Source organism: Pleurodeles waltl, unplaced genomic scaffold, assembly GCF_031143425.1.
Source record: "Pleurodeles waltl isolate 20211129_DDA unplaced genomic scaffold, aPleWal1.hap1.20221129 scaffold_39, whole genome shotgun sequence".
NCBI classification, from domain to species: domain Eukaryota; kingdom Metazoa; phylum Chordata; class Amphibia; order Caudata; family Salamandridae; genus Pleurodeles; species Pleurodeles waltl.
Window position 1 is genome coordinate 5,321,159 of NW_027150097.1, and position 20,061 is coordinate 5,341,219.

At 44.9% G+C, this 20,061-nt stretch overlaps 6 non-coding genes across 6 annotated transcripts; all 6 read right to left on the bottom strand.

Annotated features, from left to right (window-relative positions):
- Positions 1 to 408: 408 nt before the first annotated feature.
- Positions 409 to 480, bottom strand: TRNAE-UUC (transfer RNA glutamic acid (anticodon UUC)). The gene has a single exon. It is a non-coding gene; the product is annotated as a tRNA-Glu (tRNA).
- Positions 481 to 2,720: 2,240 nt separating this feature from the next.
- TRNAE-UUC (transfer RNA glutamic acid (anticodon UUC)) lies at positions 2,721 to 2,792 on the bottom strand. Its single transcript has one exon. It is a non-coding gene; the product is annotated as a tRNA-Glu (tRNA).
- A 4,542-nt stretch (positions 2,793 to 7,334) lies between these two features.
- On the bottom strand, positions 7,335 to 7,406 carry TRNAE-UUC (transfer RNA glutamic acid (anticodon UUC)). The gene has a single exon. It is a non-coding gene; the product is annotated as a tRNA-Glu (tRNA).
- A 6,836-nt stretch (positions 7,407 to 14,242) lies between these two features.
- Positions 14,243 to 14,314, bottom strand: TRNAE-UUC (transfer RNA glutamic acid (anticodon UUC)). Its single transcript has one exon. It is a non-coding gene; the product is annotated as a tRNA-Glu (tRNA).
- Positions 14,315 to 16,555: 2,241 nt separating this feature from the next.
- Positions 16,556 to 16,627, bottom strand: TRNAE-UUC (transfer RNA glutamic acid (anticodon UUC)). The gene has a single exon. It is a non-coding gene; the product is annotated as a tRNA-Glu (tRNA).
- Positions 16,628 to 18,857: 2,230 nt separating this feature from the next.
- TRNAE-UUC (transfer RNA glutamic acid (anticodon UUC)) lies at positions 18,858 to 18,929 on the bottom strand. Its single transcript has one exon. It is a non-coding gene; the product is annotated as a tRNA-Glu (tRNA).
- Between the last annotated feature and the right edge of the window lie 1,132 nt (positions 18,930 to 20,061).

The following is a 20,061-nucleotide window of genomic DNA, read 5'->3' on the forward strand; positions in this document are numbered from 1 at the left end:
AAAGTGCTCAAGTCTTATACTAGAAACAACACAGCAGGGGAATCATGTCATAAAACAAATGATGAACCCACAGTATGGACGGGGCAGGTAATAAAATGCGAATTTCCCATGGTGGGACCACAGTCAATTGATGCCTTCTTTTCTCCGTGCCCTGGTCTCATTATATAATCTGTACTTTTTGTTGTGCAATAAAAGAAAAACAAGGAATAACCCTTCATAGTATTAATGTACAGGTCAAGGGCTGGGGAGAGAGGGCAGTAGATTTGGGGGTCGGTGTAAACTTCTGACGGCATTAGATGGAAGCAGAAGACAAAGCAAGTGACATTTATTAAGACTTTAGGTGCATTTAGGTTTATAGAAAAAAACTGAGAAAGATTAAAATGTCTGAGTAGTGAAAAAAAAATGGATTTCCCATACCGGGAGTCGAACCCGGGCCACCTGGGTGAAAACCAGGAATCCTAACCGCTAGACCATATGGGAACTGTGACCTCTTCATACAGCTCAGTGTATGTGAGGTGTCTCCCAAGGTCACACTGCATTCCGTACACTGAGAGTTATATTGTTCTTCTCAGTAGTACACAATCAATTGGGGTAACAGACACCTCACTTCTGACAAAAGAGAAGGAATGACCAGAAGTCATCATTTCTGCCACAACCTGTCAGGTCTCATTATTTACAACCTTAGAACTTCTACACATACACAGAGCCCAGGACACGGAGGACAGCAGCAGTCCCTGCATTGACTATTACTAACCCCTCCCCTTGAGCCAGACAAAGCCACGCCCCTCCCCCAGGACACCCCTTGACTCCTGGGTTTCCTCACCAGACTGATGGCCCCACAGACCCCTCTCCAGTTATCTTCCAGCTGCTTCCTTGACGACACTCCCCTGCACCTGTCATAGGCTCCAGGCTGCCCTCCTGGGGCTCGAGTTATACTCCTTCTCTATCTACCTATCTACTAACAGCACCGACTCCAGTCCTGACACTGGATTGGTTCACACAAAGAAGAAGCAGCTCAGAAGTAGTCTGGGTTGTTCCCAGGTACCTGCATCTTCACAGAGTGACCGCCAGGGGGCAGCACAGCCAAAGCACTCACAGCCCACAAGCCTACGAATCATCAATTGGATGTCAGCAGCCTTGTCAGAGGCGCAGAGACTAGTAATTCCACAGTATTTTGGGACAGCAGAGGAAGAAGCAAGTGCTGAGCTGAAGTGGTCACTGCTGTTTTGTCACAACACCAGACATATGTTCTTAAAAGCATGTAAGCGCACATTCTTAGGCATTCTCGGTCGTCTTCTCCCTTTCTGACATTATACCAATTGTATACACCCGAATGGAGAAAAGTTCAAATATAAGGTACTAGGAATAAGCGCCAAAGGTAGGCAAATTAAACATTTCAAGTACAAATATTACCATATTTATTGATGTAAAATGTAAACAAGTTAGACTGAAAATATGTGTGTGTGTTTACAAAGGAAGTCTAAAGTGTATGCTGTGAGGTCAGGTTGCAGTTCACTACTTGCACTTGCGCCTTTCACAAGTGTGAGTACCCAGTTACACTAATGTCTGCTCTGACTTGTTATTCTGAGAGTCATGTGCTAAAGGGGGGCTTCCACCCTAGTTTGAAGGACCAGAGTACGAATGTCCCAGGGCACAGGAAGTACACAGTCCTCATTGATACAACTGTGGCCCAGTAACTTCTGACTGCCCTTTGACCCCACAGACTGGCACATATATGTCATCAGACTATAGCACCGTGGTACATATGCACACATGTGCATGTACACGTCAGCCAGTTTTTTATTCATTTATGTGCTAATACTGTTCAGCATCAGGATGTGATGTCGAAGGAGAAAGGTGGAGAGCGCCGAAGTCTCTGGTATTTCAAGACAAAACTAGAGACCTTTTCACACTCATATACTGCTCCAGGCAGATCTTCCACTGCAAATGCAAGTCATATGAGACCAGCTGAAAACTGTTTATTTTTGGGTACTTGCTTTAGTCAAAGGTTACCATTTGCAACTCACAAAAAAAAATCAAAGGGCAATTTCATACATTAACACTTTGGTAAAGTCGTTCTTTCACACCGTACATTTCCGTAGGTTTCTCTCTCCTTGTAAGTTATCCGGTGTGAAGGCCACGTGGAGTCAGGTCCACACTGTGCATCTTACTGTTGTATTGCCAGAGTAGAGAGGTGTCGACACAGACACAGGACGTAGACAACACCTGTGTGTAGCATCACGTGCCATTGGTTGCAAAATGTGGACACTGCAAACAGCAGCTGCAATATCACAGATGATATAAAACACATAAAGTGCTCAAGTCTTATACTAGAAACAACACAGCAGGGGAATCATGTCATAAAACAAATGATGAACCCACAGTATGGACGGGGCAGGTAATAAAATGCGAATTTCCCATGGTGGGACCACAGTCAATTGCTGCCTTCTTTTCTCCGTGCCCTGGTCTCATTATATAATCTGTACTTTTTGTTGTGCAATAAAAGAAAAACAAGGAATAACCCTTCATAGAATTAATGTACAGGTCAAGGGCTGGGGAGAGAGGGCAGTAGATTTGGGGGTCGGTGTAAACCTCTGACGGCATTAGATGGAAGCAGAAGACAAAGCAAGTGACATTTATTAAGACTTTAGGTGCATTTAGGTTTATAGAAAAAAACTGAGAAAGATTAAAATGTCTGAGTAGTGAAAAAAAAAATGGATTTCCTATACCAGGAGTCGAACCCGGGCCACCTGGGTGAAAACCAGGAATCCTAACCGCTAGACCATATGGGAACTGTGACCTCTTCATACAGCTCAGTGTATGTGAGGTGTCTCCCAAGGTCACACTGCATTCCGTACACTGAGAGTTATATTGTTCTTCTCAGTAGTACACAATAAATTGGGGTAACAGACACCTCACTTCTGACAAAAGAGAAGGAATGACCAGAAATCATCATTTCTGCCACAAGCTGTCAGGTCTCATTATTTACAACCTTAGAACTTCTACACATACACAGAGCCCAGGACACGGAGGACAGCAGCAATCCCTGCATTGACTATTACTAACCCCTCCCCTTGAGCCAGACAAAGCCACGCCCCTCCCCCAGGACACCCCTTGACTCCTGGGTTTCCTCACCAGACTGATGGCCCCACAGACCCCTCTCCAGTTATCTTCCAGCTGCTTCCTTGACGACTCTCCCCTGCACCTGTCATAGGCTCCAGGCTGCCCTCCTGGGGCTCGAGTTATACTCCTTCTCTATCTACCTATCTACTAACAGCACCGACTCCAGTCCTGACACTGGATTGGTTCACACAAAGAAGAAGCAGCTCAGTAGTAGTCTGGGTTGTTCCCAGGTACCTGCATCTTCACAGAGTGACCGCCAGGGGGCAGCACAGCCAAAGCACTCACAGCCCACAAGCCTACGAATCATCAATTGGATGTCAGCAGCCTTGTCAGAGGCGCAGAGACTAGTAATTCCACAGTATTTTGGGACAGCAGAGGAAGAAGCAAGTGCTGAGCTGAAGTGGTCACTGCTGTTTTGTCACAACACCAGACATATGTTCTTAAAAGAATGTAAGCGCACATTCTTAGGCATTCTCGGTCGTCTTCTCCCTTTCTGACATTATACCAATTGTATACACCCGAATGGAGAAAAGTTAAAATATAAGGTACTAGGAATATGCGCCAAAGGTAGGCAAATTAAACATTTCAAGTACAAATATTACCATATTTATTGATGTAAAATGTAAACAAGTTAGACTGAAAATATGTGTGTGTGTTTACAAAGGAAGTCTAAAGTGTATGCTGTGAGGTCAGGTTGCAGTTCACTACTTGCACTTGCGCCTTTCACAAGTGTGAGTACCCAGTTACACTAATGTCTGCTCTGACTTGTTATTCTGAGAGTCATGTGCTAAAGGGGGGCTTCCACCCTAGTTTGAAGGACCAGAGTACGAATGCCCCAGGGCACAGGAAGTACACAGTCCTCATTGATACAACTGTGGCCCAGTAACTTCTGACTGCCCTTTGACACCACAGACTGGCACATATATGTCATCAGACTACAGCACCGTGGTACATATGCACACATGTGCATGTACACGTCAGCCAGTTTTTTATTCATTTATGTGCTAATACTGTTCAGCATCAGGATGTGATGTCGAAGGAGAAAGGTGGAGAGCGCCGAAGTCTCTGGTATTTCAAGACAAAACTAGAGACCTTTTCACACTCATATACTGCTCCAGGCAGATCTTCCACTGCAAATGCAAGTCATATGAGTCCAGCTGAAAACTGTTTATTTTTGGGTACTTGCTTTAGTCAAAGGTTACCATTTGCAACTCACAAAAAAAAAGCAAAGGGCAATTTCATACATTAACACTTTGGTAAAGTCGTTCTTTCACACCGTACATTTCCGTAAGTTTCTCTCTCCTTGTAAGTTATCCGGTGTGAAGGCCGCGTGGAGTCAGGTCCACACTGTGCATCTTACTGTTGTGTAGCCAGAGTAGAGAGGTGTCCACACAGACACAGGACGTAGACAACTCCTGTGTGTAGCATCACGTGCCATTGGTTGCAAAATGTGGACACTGCAAACAGCAGCTGCAATATCACAGATGATATAAAACACATAAAGTGCTCAAGTCTTATACTAGAAACAACACAGCAGGGGAATCATGTCATAAAACAAATGATGAACCCACAGTATGGACGGGGCAGGTAATAAAATGCGAATTTCCCATGGTGGGACCACAGTCAATTGCTGCCTTCTTTTCTCCGTGCCCTGGTCTCATTATATAATCTGTACTTTTTGTTGTGCAATAAAAGAAAAACAAGGAATAACCCTTCATAGTATTAATGTACAGGTCAAGGGCTATGGAGAGAGGGCAGTAGATTTGGGGGTCGGTGTAAACCTCTGACGGCATTAGATGGAAGCAGAAGACAAAGCAAGTGACATTTATTAAGACTTTAGGTGCATTTAGGTTTATAGAAAAAAAATGAGAAAGATTAAAATGTCTGAGTAGTGAAAAAAAAAATAGATTTCCCATACCGGGAGTCGAACCCAGACTGCCTGGGTGAAAACCAGGAATCCTAACCGGTAGACCATATGGGAACTGTGACCTCTTTATACAGCTCAGTGTATGTGAGGTGTCTCCCAAGGTCACACTGCATTCCGTACACTGAGAGTTATATTGTTCTTCTCAGTAGTACACAATCAATTGGGGTAACAGACACCTCACTTCTGACAAAAGAGAAGGAATGACCAGAAGTCATCATTTCTGCCACAACCTGTCAGTCCTCATTATTTACAACCTTAGAACTTCTACACATACACAGAGCCCAGGACACGGAGGACAGCAGCAGTCCCTGCATTGACTATTACTAACCCCTCCCCTTGAGCCAGACAAAGCCACGCCCCTCCCCCAGGACACCCCTTGACTCCTGGGTTTCCTCACCAGACTGATGGCCCCACAGACCCCTCTCCAGTTATCTTCCAGCTGCTTCCTTGACGACACTCCCCTGCAGCTGTCATAGGCTCCAGGCTGCCCTCCTGGGGCTCGAGTTATACTCCTTCTCTATCTACTAACAGCACCGACTCCAGTCCTGACACTGGATTGGTACACACAAAGAAGAAGCAGCTCAGAAGTAGTCTGGGTTGTTCCCAGGTACCTGTATCTTCACAGAGTCACCGCCAGGGGGCAGCACAGCCAAAGCACTCACAGCCCACAAGCTTACGAATCATCAATTGGATGTCAGCAGCCTTGTCAGAGGCGCAGAGACTAGTAATTCCACAGTATTTTGAGACAGCAGAGGAAGAAGCAAGTGCTGAGCTGAAGTGGTCACTGCTGTTTTGTCACAACACCAGACATATGTTCTTAAAAGCATGTAAGCGCACATTCTTAGGCATTCACGGTCGTCTTCTCCCTTTCTGACATTATACCAATTGTATACACCCGAATGGAGAAAAGTTCAAATATAAGGTACTAGGAATATGCGCCAAAGGTAGGCAAATTAAACATTTCAAGTACAAATATTACCATATTTATTGATGTAAAATGTAAACAAGTTAGACTGAAAATATGTGTGTGTGTTTACAAAGGATGTCTAAAGTGTATGCTGTGAGGTCAGGTTGCAGTTCACTACTTGCACTTGCGCCTTTCACAAGTGTGAGTACCCAGTTACACTAATGTCTGCTCTGACTTGTTATTCTGAGAGTCATGTGCTAAAGGGGGGCTTCCACCCTAGTTTGAAGGACCAGAGTACGAATGCCCCAGGGCACAGGAAGTACACAGTCCTCATTGATACAACTGGGGCCCAGTAACTTCTGACTGCCCTTTGACCCCACAGACTGGCACATATATGTCATCAGACTATAGCACCGTGGTACATATGCACACATGTGCATGTACACGTCAGCCAGTTTTTTATTCATTTATGTGCTAATACTGTTCAGCATCAGGATGTGATGTCGAAGGAGAAAGGTGGAGAGCGCCGAAGTCTCTGGTATTTCAAGACAAAACTAGAGACCTTTTCACACTCATATACTGCTCCAGGCAGATCTTCCACTGCAAATGCAAGTCATATGAGTCCAACTGAAAACTGTTTATTTTTGGGTACTTGCTTTAGTCAAAGGTTACCATTTGCAACTCATAAAAAAAAAGCAAAGGGCAATTTCATACATTAACACTTTGGTAAAGTCGTTCTTTCACACCTTACATTTCCGTAAGTTTCTCTCTCCTTGTAAGTTATCCGGTGTGAAGGCCGCGTGGAGTCAGGTCCACACTGTGCATCTTACTGTTGTGTAGCCAGAGTAGAGAGGTGTCCACACAGACACAGGACGTAGACAACACCTGTGTGTAGCATCACGTGCCATTGGTTGCAAAATGTGGACACTGCAAACAGCAGCTGCAATATCACAGATGATATAAAACACATAAAGTGCTCAAGTCTTATACTAGAAACAACACAGCAGGGGAATCATGTCATAAAACAAATGATGAACCCACAGTATGGACGGGGCAGGTAATAAAATGAGAATTTCCCATTGTGGGACCACAGTCAATTGCTGCCTTCTTCTCTGTGCCCCGGTCTCATTATATAATCTGTACTTTTTGTTGTGCAATAAAAGAAAAACAAGGAATAACCCTTCATAGTATTAATGTACAGGTCAAGGGCTGGGGAGAGAGGGCAGTAGATTTGGGGGTCGGTGTAAACCTCTGACGGCATTAGATGGAAGCAGAAGACAAAGCAAGTGACATTTATTAAGACTTTAGGTGCATTTAGGTTTATAGAAAAAAACTGAGAAAGATTAAAATGTCTGAGTAGTGGGAAAAAAAATGGACTTCCCATACCGGGAGTCGAACCCGGGCCGCCTGGGTGAAAACCAGGAATCCTAACCGCTAGACCATATGGGAACAGTGACCTCTTCATACAGCTCAGTGTATGTGAGGTGTCTCCCAAGGTCACAGTGCATTCCGTACACTGAGAGTTATATTGTTCTTCTCAGTAGTACACAATCAATTGGGGTAACAGACACCTCACTTCTGACAAAAGAGAAGGAATGACCAGAAGTCACCATTTCTGCCACAACCTGTCAGGTCTCATTATTTACAACCTTAGAACTTCTACACATACACAGAGCCCAGGACATGGAGGACAGCAGCAGTCCCTGCATTGACTATTACTAACCCCTCCCCTTGAGCCAGACAAAGCCACACCCCTCCCCCAGGACACCCCTTGACTCCTGGGTTTCCTCACCAGACTGATGGCCCCACAGACCCCTCTCCAGTTATCTTCCAGCTGCTTCCTTGACAACACTCCCCTGCACCTGTCACAGGCTCCAGGCTGCCCTCCTGGGGCTCGAGTTATACTCCTTCTCTATCTACTAACAGCACCGACTCCAGTCCTGACACTGGATTGGTTCACACAAAGAAGAAGCAGCTCAGAAGTAGTCTGGGTTGTTCCCAGGTACCTGCATCTTCACAGAGTGACCGCCAGGGGGCAGCACAGCCAAAGCACTCACAGCCCACAAGCCTACGAATCATCAATTGGATGTCAGCAGCCTTGTCAGAGGCGCAGAGACTAGTAATTCCACAGTATTTTGGGACAGCAGAGGAAGAAGCAAGTGCTGAGCTGAAGTGGTCACTGCTGTTTTGTCACAACACCAGACATATGTTCTTAAAAGCATGTAAGCGCACATTCTTAGGCATTCTCGGTCGTCTTCTCCCTTTCTGACATTATACCAATTGTATACACCCGAATGGAGAAAAGTTAAAATATAAGGTACTAGGAATATGCGCCAAAGGTAGGCAAATTAAACATTTCAAGTACAAATATTACCATATTTATTGATGTAAAATGTAAACAAGTTAGACTGAAAATATGTGTGTGTGTTTACAAAGGAAGTCTAAAGTGTATGCTGTGAGGTCAGGTTGCAGTTCACTACTTGCACTTGCGCCTTTCACAAGTGTGAGTACCCAGTTACACTAATGTCTGCTCTGACTTGTTATTCTGAGAGTCATGTGCTAAAGGGGGGCTTCCACCCTAGTTTGAAGGACCAGAGTACGAATGCCCCAGGGCACAGGAAGTACACAGTCCTCATTGATACAACTGTGGCCCAGTAACTTCTGACTGCCCTTTGACCCCACAGACTGGCACATATATGTCATCAGACTATAGCACCGTGGTACATATGCACACATGTGCATGTACACGTCAGCCAGTTTTTTATTCATTTATGTGCTAATACTGTTCAGCATCAGGATGTGATGTCGAAGGAGAAAGGTGGAGAGCGCCGAAGTCTCTGGTATTTCAAGACAAAACTAGAGACCTTTTCACACTCATATACTGCTCCAGGCAGATCTTCCACTGCAAATGCAAGTCATATGAGTCCAGCTGAAAACTGTTTATTTTTGGGAACTTGCTTTAGTCAAAGGTTACCATTTGCAACTCACAAAAAAAAAGCAAAGGGCAATTTCATACATTAACACTTTGGTAAAGTCGTTCTTTCACACCGTACATTTCCGTAAGTTTCTCTCTCCTTGTAAGTTATCCGGTGTGAAGGCCGCGTGGAGTCAGGTCCACACTGTGCATCTTACTGTTGTGTAGCCAGAGTAGAGAGGTGTCCACACAGACACAGGACGTAGACAACACCTGTGTGTAGCATCACGTGCCATTGGTTGCAAAATGTGGACACTGCAAACAGCAGCTGCAATATCACAGATGATATAAAACACATAAAGTGCTCAAGTCTTATACTAGAAACAACACAGCAGGGGAATCATGTCATAAAACAAATGATGAACCCACAGTATGGACGGGGCAGGTAATAAAATGAGAATTTCCCATGGTGGGACCACAGTCAATTGCTGCCTTCTTTTCTCCGTGCCCTGGTCTCATTATATAATCTGTACTTTTTGTTGTGCAATAAAAGAAAAACAAGGAATAACCCTTCATAGTATTAATGTACAGGTCAAGGGCTGGGGAGAGAGGGCAGTAGATTTGGGGGTCGGTGTAAACCTCTGACGCATTAGATGGAAGCAGAAGACAAAGCAAGTGACATTTATTAAGACTTTAGGTGCATTTAGGTTTATAGAAAAAAACTGAGAAAGATTAAAATGTCTGAGTAGTGAAAAAAAAAAATGGATTTCCCATACCGGGAGTTGAACCCAGGCTGCCTGGGTGAAAACCAGGAATCCTAACCGGTAGACCATATGGGAACTGTGTCCTCTTCATACAGCTCAGTGTATGTGAGGTGACTCCCAAGGTCACACTGCATTCCGTACACTGAGAGTTATATTGTTCTTCTCAGTAGTACACAATCAATTGGGGTAACAGACACCTCACTTCTGACAAAAGAGAAGGAATGACCAGAAGTCATCATTTCTGCCACAACCTGTCAGGTCTCATTATTTACAACCTTAGAACTTCCACACATACACAGAGCCCAGGACACGGAGGACAACAGCAGTCCCTGCATTGACTATTACTAACCCCTCCCCTTGAGCCAGACAAAGCCACGCCCCTCCCCCAGGACACCCCTTGACTCCTGGGTTTCCTCACCAGACTGATGGCCCCACAGACCCCTCTCCAGTTATCTTCCAGCTGCTTCCTTGACGACACTCCCCTGCACCTGTCATAGGCTTCAGGCTGCCCTCCTGGGGCTCGAGTTATACTCCTTCTCTATCTACTAACAGCACCGACTCCAGTCCTGACACTGGATTGGTTCACACAAAGAAGAAGCAGCTCAGAAGTAGTCTGGGTTGTTCCCAGGTACCTGCATCTTCACAGAGTGACCGCCAGGGGGCAGCACAGCCAAAGCACTCACAGCCCACAAGCTTACGAATCATCAATTGGATGTCAGCAGCCTTGTCAGAGGCGCAGAGACTAGTAATTCCACAGTATTTTGGGACAGCAGAGGAAGAAGCAAGTGCTGAGCTGAAGTGGTCACTGCTGTTTTGTCACAACACCAGACATATGTTCTTAAAAGCATGTAAGCGCACATTCTTAGGCATTCTCGGTCGTCTTCTCCCTTTCTGACATTATACCAATTGTATACACCCGAATGGAGAAAAGTTAAAATATAAGGTACTAGGAATATGCGCCAAAGGTAGGCAAATTAAACATTTCAAGTACAAATATTACCATATTTATTGATGTAAAATGTAAACAAGTTAGACTGAAAATATGTGTGTGTGTTTACAAAGGAAGTCTAAAGTGTATGCTGTGAGGTCAGGTTGCAGTTCACTACTTGCACTTGCGCCTTTCACAAGCGTGAGTACCCAGTTACACTAATGTCTGCTCTGACTTGTTATTCTGAGAGTCATGTGCTAAAGGGGGGCTTCCACCCTAGTTTGAAGGACCAGAGTACGAATGCCCCAGGGCACAGGAAGTACACAGTCCTCATTGATACAACTGTGGCCCAGTAACTTCTGACTGCCCTTTGACCCCACAGACTGGCACATATATGTCATCAGACTATAGCACCGTGGTACATATGCACACATGTGCATGTACACGTCAGCCAGTTTTTTATTCATTTATGTGCTAATACTGTTCAGCATCAGGATGTGATGTCGAAGGAGAAAGGTGGAGAGCGCCGAAGTCTCTGGTATTTCAAGACAAAACTAGAGACCTTTTCACACTCATATACTGCTCCAGGCAGATCTTCCACTGCAAATGCAAGTCATGAGTCCAGCTGAAAACTGTTTATTTTTGGGTACTTGCTTTAGTCAAAGGTTACCATTTGCAACTCACAAAAAAAAAGCAAAGGGCAATTTCATACATTAACACTTTGGTAAAGTCGTTCTTTCACACCGTACATTTCCGTAAGTTTCTCTCTCCTTGTAAGTTATCCGGTGTGAAGGCCACGTGGAGTCAGGTCCACACTGTGCATCTTACTGTTGTGTAGCCAGAGTAGAGAGGTGTCCACACAGACACAGGACGTAGACAACACCTGTGTGTAGCATCACGTGCCATTGGTTGCAAAATGTGGACACTGCAAACAGCAGCTGCAATATCACAGATGATATAAAACACATAAAGTGCTCAAGTCTTATACTAGAAACAACACAGCAGGGGAATCATGTCATAAAACAAATGATGAACCCACAGTATGGACGGGGCAGGTAATAAAATGCGAATTTCCCATGGTGGGACCACAGTCAATTGCTGCCTTCTTTTCTCCGTGCCCTGGTCTCATTATATAATCTGTACTTTTTGTTGTGCAATAAAAGAAAAACAAGGAATAACCCTTCATAGTATTAATGTACAGGTCAAGGGCTGGGGAGAGAGGGCAGTAGATTTGGGGGTCGGTGTAAACCTCTGACGGCATTAGATGGAAGCAGAAGACAAAGCAAGTGACATTTATTAAGACTTTAGGTGCATTTAGGTTTATAGAAAAAAACTGAGAAAGATTAAAATGTCTGAGTAGTGAAAAAAAAAATGGATTTCCCATACCGGGAGTCGAACCCGGGCTGCCTGGGTGAAAACCAGGAATCCTAACCGGTAGACCATATGGAAACTGTGACCTCTTCATACAGCTCAGTGTATGTGAGGTGTCTCCCAAGGTCACACTGCATTCCGTACACTGAGAGTTATATTGTTCTTCTCAGTAGTACACAATCAATTGGGGTAACAGACACCTCACTTCTGACAAAAGAGAAGGAATGACCAGAAGTCATCATTTCTGCCACAATCTGTCAGGTCTCATTATTTACAACCTTAGAACTTCTACACATACACAGAGCCCAGGACACGGAGGACAGCAGCAGTCCCTGCATTGACTATTACTAACCCCTCCCCTTGAGCCAGACAAAGCCACGCCCCTCCCCCAGGACACCCCTTGACTCCTGGGTTTCCTCACCAGACTGATGGCCCCACAGACCCCTCTCCAGTTATCTTCCAGCTGCTTCCTTGACGACACTCCCCTGCAGCTGTCATAGGCTCCAGGCTGCCCTCCTGGGGCTCGAGTTATACTCCTTCTCTATCTACTAACAGCACCGACTCCAGTCCTGACACTGGATTGGTTCACACAAAGAAGAAGCAGCTCAGAAGTAGTCTGGGTTGTTCCCAGGTACCTGCATCTTCACAGAGTGACCGCCAGGGGGCAGCACAGCCAAAGCACTCACAGCCCACAAGTTTACGAATCATCAATTGGATGTCAGCAGCCTTGTCAGAGGCGCAGAGACTAGTAATTCCACAGTATTTTGGGACAGCAGAGGAAGAAGCAAGTGCTGAGCTGAAGTGGTCACTGCTGTTTTGTCACAACACCAGACATATGTTCTTAAAAGCATGTAAGCGCACATTCTTAGGCATTCTCGGTCGTCTTCTCCCTTTCTCACATTATACCAATTGTATACACCCGAATGGAGAAAAGTTAAAATATAAGGTACTAGGAATATGCGCCAAAGGTAGGCAAATTAAACATTTCAAGTACAAATATTACCATATTTATTGATGTAAAGAGTAAACAAGTTAGACTGAAAATATGTGTGTGTGTTTACAAAGGATGTCTAAAGTGTATGCTGTGAGGTCAGGTTGCAGTTCACTACTTGCACTTGCGCCTTTCACAAGTGTGAGTACCCAGTTACACTAATGTCTGCTCTGACTTGTTATTCTGAGAGTCATGTGCTAAAGGGGGGCTTCCACCCTAGTTTGAAGGACCAGAGTACGAATGCCCCAGGGCACAGGAAGTACACAGTCCTCATTGATACAACTGTGGCCCAGTAACTTCTGACTGCCCTTTGACCCCACTGACTGGCACATATATGTCATCAGACTATAGCACCGTGGTACATATGCACACATGTGCATGTACACGTCAGCCAGTTTTTTATTCATTTATGTGCTAATACTGTTCAGCATCAGGATGTGATGTCGAAGGAGAAAGGTGGAGAGCGCCGAAGTCTCTGGTATTTCAAGACAAAACTAGGACCTTTTCACACTCATATACTGCTCCAGGCAGATCTTCCACTGCAAATGCAAGTCATATGAGTCCAGCTGAAAACTGTTTATTTTTGGGTACTTGCTTTAGTCAAAGGTTACCATTTGCAACTCACAAAAAAAAAGCAAAGGGCAATTTCATACATTAACACTTTGGTAAAGTCGTTCTTTCACACCGTACATTTCCGTAAGTTTCTCTCTCCTTGTAAGTTATCCGGTGTGAAGGCCGCGTGGAGTCAGGTCCACACTGTGCATCTTACTGTTGTGTAGCCAGAGTAGAGAGGTGTCCACACAGACACAGGACGTAGACAACACCTGTGTGTAGCATCACGTGCCATTGGTTGCAAACTGTGGACACTGCAAACAGCAGCTGCAATATCACAGATGATATAAAACACATAAAGTGCTCAAGTCTTATACTAGAAACAACACAGCAGGGGAATCATGTCATAAAACAAATGATGAACCCACAGTATGGACGGGGCAGGTAATAAAATGCGAATTTCCCATGGTGGGACCACAGTCAATTGCTGCCTTCTTTTCTCCGTGCCCTGGTCTCATTATATAATCTGTACTTTTTGTTGTGCAATAAAAGAAAAACAAGGAATAACCCTTCATAGTATTAATGTACAGGTCAAGGGCTGGGGAGAGAGGGCAGTAGATTTGGGGGTCGGTGTAAACTTCTGACGGCATTAGATGGAAGCAGAAGACAAAGCAAGTGACATTTATTAAGACTTTAGGTGCATTTAGGTTTATAGAAAAAAACTGAGAAAGATTAAAATGTCTGAGTAGTGAAAAAAAAATGGATTTCCCATACCGGGAGTCGAACCCGGGCCACCTGGGTGAAAACCAGGAATCCTAACCGCTAGACCATATGGGAACTGTGACCTCTTCATACAGCTCAGTGTATGTGAGGTGTCTCCCAAGGTCACACTGCATTCCGTACACTGAGAGTTATATTGTTCTTCTCAGTAGTACACAATCAATTGGGGTAACAGACACCTCACTTCTGACAAAAGAGAAGGAATGACCAGAAGTCATCATTTCTGCCACAACCTGTCAGGTCTCATTATTTACAACCTTAGAACTTCTACACATACACAGAGCCCAGGACACGGAGGACAGCAGCAGTCCCTGCATTGACTATTACTAACCCCTCCCCTTGAGCCAGACAAAGCCACGCCCCTCCCCCAGGACACCCCTTGACTCCTGGGTTTCCTCACCAGACTGATGGCCCCACAGACCCCTCTCCAGTTATCTTCCAGCTGCTTCCTTGACGACACTCCCCTGCACCTGTCATAGGCTCCAGGCTGCCCTCCTGGGGCTCGAGTTATACTCCTTCTCTATCTACCTATCTACTAACAGCACCGACTCCAGTCCTGACACTGGATTGGTTCACACAAAGAAGAAGCAGCTCAGAAGTAGTCTGGGTTGTTCCCAGGTACCTGCATCTTCACAGAGTGACCGCCAGGGGGCAGCACAGCCAAAGCACTCACAGCCCACAAGCCTACGAATCATCAATTGGATGTCAGCAGCCTTGTCAGAGGCGCAGAGACTAGTAATTCCACAGTATTTTGGGACAGCAGAGGAAGAAGCAAGTGCTGAGCTGAAGTGGTCACTGCTGTTTTGTCACAACACCAGACATATGTTCTTAAAAGCATGTAAGCGCACATTCTTAGGCATTCTCGGTCGTCTTCTCCCTTTCTGACATTATACCAATTGTATACACCCGAATGGAGAAAAGTTCAAATATAAGGTACTAGGAATAAGCGCCAAAGGTAGGCAAATTAAACATTTCAAGTACAAATATTACCATATTTATTGATGTAAAATGTAAACAAGTTAGACTGAAAATATGTGTGTGTGTTTACAAAGGAAGTCTAAAGTGTATGCTGTGAGGTCAGGTTGCAGTTCACTACTTGCACTTGCGCCTTTCACAAGTGTGAGAACCCAGTTACACTAATGTCTGCTCTGACTTGTTATTCTGAGAGTCATGTGCTAAAGGGGGGCTTCCACCCTAGTTTGAAGGACCAGAGTACGAATGTCCCAGGGCACAGGAAGTACACAGTCCTCATTGATACAACTGTGGCCCAGTAACTTCTGACTGCCCTTTGACCCCACAGACTGGCACATATATGTCATCAGACTATAGCACCGTGGTACATATGCACACATGTGCATGTACACGTCAGCCAGTTTTTTATTCATTTATGTGCTAATACTGTTCAGCATCAGGATGTGATGTCGAAGGAGAAAGGTGGAGAGCGCCGAAGTCTCTGGTATTTCAAGACAAAACTAGAGACCTTTTCACACTCATATACTGCTCCAGGCAGATCTTCCACTGCAAATGCAAGTCATATGAGACCAGCTGAAAACTGTTTATTTTTGGGTACTTGCTTTAGTCAAAGGTTACCATTTGCAACTCACAAAAAAAAATCAAAGGGCAATTTCATACATTAACACTTTGGTAAAGTCGTTCTTTCACACCGTACATTTCCGTAGGTTTCTCTCTCCTTGTAAGTTATCCGGTGTGAAGGCCACGTGGAGTCAGGTCCACACTGTGCATCTTACTGTTGTATAGCCAGAGTAGAGAGGTGTCGACACAGACACAGGACGTAGACAACACCTGTGTGTAGCATCACGTGCCATTGGTTGCAAAATGTGGACACTGCAAACAGCAGCTGCAATATCACAGATGATATAAAACACATAAAGTGCTCAAGTCTTATACTAGAAACAACACAGCAGGGGAATCATGTCATAAAACAAATGATGAACCCACAGTATGGACGGGGCAGGTAATAAAATGCGAATTTCCCATGGTGGGACCACAGTCAATTGCTGCCTTCTTTTCTCCGTGCCCTGGTCTCATTATATAATCTGTACTTTTTGTTGTGCAATAAAAGAAAAACAAGGAATAACCCTTCATAGAATTAATGTACAGGTCAAGGGCTGGGGAGAGAGGGCAGTAGATTTGGGGGTCGGTGTAAACCTCTGACGGCATTAGATGGAAGCAGAAGACAAAGCAAGTGACATTTATTAAGACTTTAGGTGCATTTAGGTTTATAGAAAAAAACTGAGAAAGATTAAAATGTCTGAGTAGTGAAGAAAAAAAATGGATTTCCTATACCGGGAGTCGAACCCGGGCCACCTGGGTGAAAACCAGGAATCCTAACCGCTAGACCATATGGGAACTGTGACCTCTTCATACAGCTCAGTGTATGTGAGGTGTCTCCCAAGGTCACACTGCATTCCGTACACTGAGAGTTATATTGTTCTTCTCAGTAGTACACAATAAATTGGGGTAACAGACACCTCACTTCTGACAAAAGAGAAGGAATGACCAGAAATCATCATTTCTGCCACAACCTGTCAGGTCTCATTATTTACAACCTTAGAACTTCTACACATACACAGAGCCCAGGACACGGAGGACAGCAGCAGTCCCTGCATTGACTATTACTAACCCCTCCCCTTGAGCCAGACAAAGCCACGCCCCTCCCCCAGGACACCCCTTGACTCCTGGGTTTCCTCACCAGACTGATGGCCCCACAGACCCCTCTCCAGTTATCTTCCAGCTGCTTCCTTGACGACTCTCCCCTGCACCTGTCATAGGCTCCAGGCTGCCCTCCTGGGGCTCGAGTTATACTCCTTCTCTATCTACTAACAGCACCGACTCCAGTCCTGACACTGGATTGGTTCACACAAAGAAGAAGCAGCTCAGAAGTAGTCTGGGTTGTTCCCAGGTACCTGCATCTTCACAGAGTGACCGCCAGGGGGCAGCACAGCCAAAGCACTCACAGCCCACAAGTTTACGAATCATCAATTGGATGTCAGCAGCCTTGTCAGAGGCGCAGAGACTAGTAATTCCACAGTATTTTGGGACAGCAGAGGAAGAAGCAAGTGCTGAGCTGAAGTGGTCACTGCTGTTTTGTCACAACACCAGACATATGTTCTTAAAAGCATGTAAGCGCACATTCTTAGGCATTCTCGGTCGTCTTCTCCCTTTCTCACATTATACCAATTGTATACACCCGAATGGAGAAAAGTTAAAATATAAGGTACTAGGAATATGCGCCAAAGGTAGGCAAATTAAACATTTCAAGTACAAATATTACCATATTTATTGATGTAAAGAGTAAACAAGTTAGACTGAAAATATGTGTGTGTGTTTACAAAGGATGTCTAAAGTGTATGCTGTGAGGTCAGGTTGCAGTTCACTACTTGCACTTGCGCCTTTCACAAGTGTGAGTACCCAGTTACACTAATGTCTGCTCTGACTTGTTATTCTGAGAGTCATGTGCTAAAGGGGGGCTTCCACCCTAGTTTGAAGGACCAGAGTACGAATGCCCCAGGGCACAGGAAGTACACAGTCCTCATTGATACAACTGTGGCCCAGTAACTTCTGACTGCCCTTTGACCCCACTGACTGGCACATATATGTCATCAGACTATAGCACCGTGGTACATATGCACACATGTGCATGTACACGTCAGCCAGTTTTTTATTCATTTATGTGCTAATACTGTTCAGCATCAGGATGTGATGTCGAAGGAGAAAGGTGGAGAGCGCCGAAGTCTCTGGTATTTCAAGACAAAACTAGGACCTTTTCACACTCATATACTGCTCCAGGCAGATCTTCCACTGCAAATGCAAGTCATATGAGTCCAGCTGAAAACTGTTTATTTTTGGGTACTTGCTTTAGTCAAAGGTTACCATTTGCAACTCACAAAAAAAAAGCAAAGGGCAATTTCATACATTAACACTTTGGTAAAGTCGTTCTTTCACACCGTACATTTCCGTAAGTTTCTCTCTCCTTGTAAGTTATCCGGTGTGAAGGCCGCGTGGAGTCAGGTCCACACTGTGCATCTTACTGTTGTGTAGCCAGAGTAGAGAGGTGTCCACACAGACACAGGACGTAGACAACACCTGTGTGTAGCATCACGTGCCATTGGTTGCAAACTGTGGACACTGCAAACAGCAGCTGCAATATCACAGATGATATAAAACACATAAAGTGCTCAAGTCTTATACTAGAAACAACACAGCAGGGGAATCATGTCATAAAACAAATGATGAACCCACAGTATGGACGGGGCAGGTAATAAAATGCGAATTTCCCATGGTGGGACCACAGTCAATTGCTGCCTTCTTTTCTCCGTGCCCTGGTCTCATTATATAATCTGTACTTTTTGTTGTGCAATAAAAGAAAAACAAGGAATAACCCTTCATAGTATTAATGTACAGGTCAAGGGCTGGGGAGAGAGGGCAGTAGATTTGGGGGTCGGTGTAAACTTCTGACGGCATTAGATGGAAGCAGAAGACAAAGCAAGTGACATTTATTAAGACTTTAGGTGCATTTAGGTTTATAGAAAAAAACTGAGAAAGATTAAAATGTCTGAGTAGTGAAAAAAAAATGGATTTCCCATACCGGGAGTCGAACCCGGGCCACCTGGGTGAAAACCAGGAATCCTAACCGCTAGACCATATGGGAACTGTGACCTCTTCATACAGCTCAGTGTATGTGAGGTGTCTCCCAAGGTCACACTGCATTCCGTACACTGAGAGTTATATTGTTCTTCTCAGTAGTACACAATCAATTGGGGTAACAGACACCTCACTTCTGACAAAAGAGAAGGAATGACCAGAAGTCATCATTTCTGCCACAACCTGTCAGGTCTCATTATTTACAACCTTAGAACTTCTACACATACACAGAGCCCAGGACACGGAGGACAGCAGCAGTCCCTGCATTGACTATTACTAACCCCTCCCCTTGAGCCAGACAAAGCCACGCCCCTCCCCCAGGACACCCCTTGACTCCTGGGTTTCCTCACCAGACTGATGGCCCCACAGACCCCTCTCCAGTTATCTTCCAGCTGCTTCCTTGACGACACTCCCCTGCACCTGTCATAGGCTCCAGGCTGCCCTCCTGGGGCTCGAGTTATACTCCTTCTCTATCTACCTATCTACTAACAGCACCGACTCCAGTCCTGACACTGGATTGGTTCACACAAAGAAGAAGCAGCTCAGAAGTAGTCTGGGTTGTTCCCAGGTACCTGCATCTTCACAGAGTGACCGCCAGGGGGCAGCACAGCCAAAGCACTCACAGCCCACAAGCCTACGAATCATCAATTGGATGTCAGCAGCCTTGTCAGAGGCGCAGAGACTAGTAATTCCACAGTATTTTGGGACAGCAGAGGAAGAAGCAAGTGCTGAGCTGAAGTGGTCACTGCTGTTTTGTCACAACACCAGACATATGTTCTTAAAAGCATGTAAGCGCACATTCTTAGGCATTCTCGGTCGTCTTCTCCCTTTCTGACATTATACCAATTGTATACACCCGAATGGAGAAAAGTTCAAATATAAGGTACTAGGAATAAGCGCCAAAGGTAGGCAAATTAAACATTTCAAGTACAAATATTACCATATTTATTGATGTAAAATGTAAACAAGTTAGACTGAAAATATGTGTGTGTGTTTACAAAGGAAGTCTAAAGTGTATGCTGTGAGGTCAGGTTGCAGTTCACTACTTGCACTTGCGCCTTTCACAAGTGTGAGAACCCAGTTACACTAATGTCTGCTCTGACTTGTTATTCTGAGAGTCATGTGCTAAAGGGGGGCTT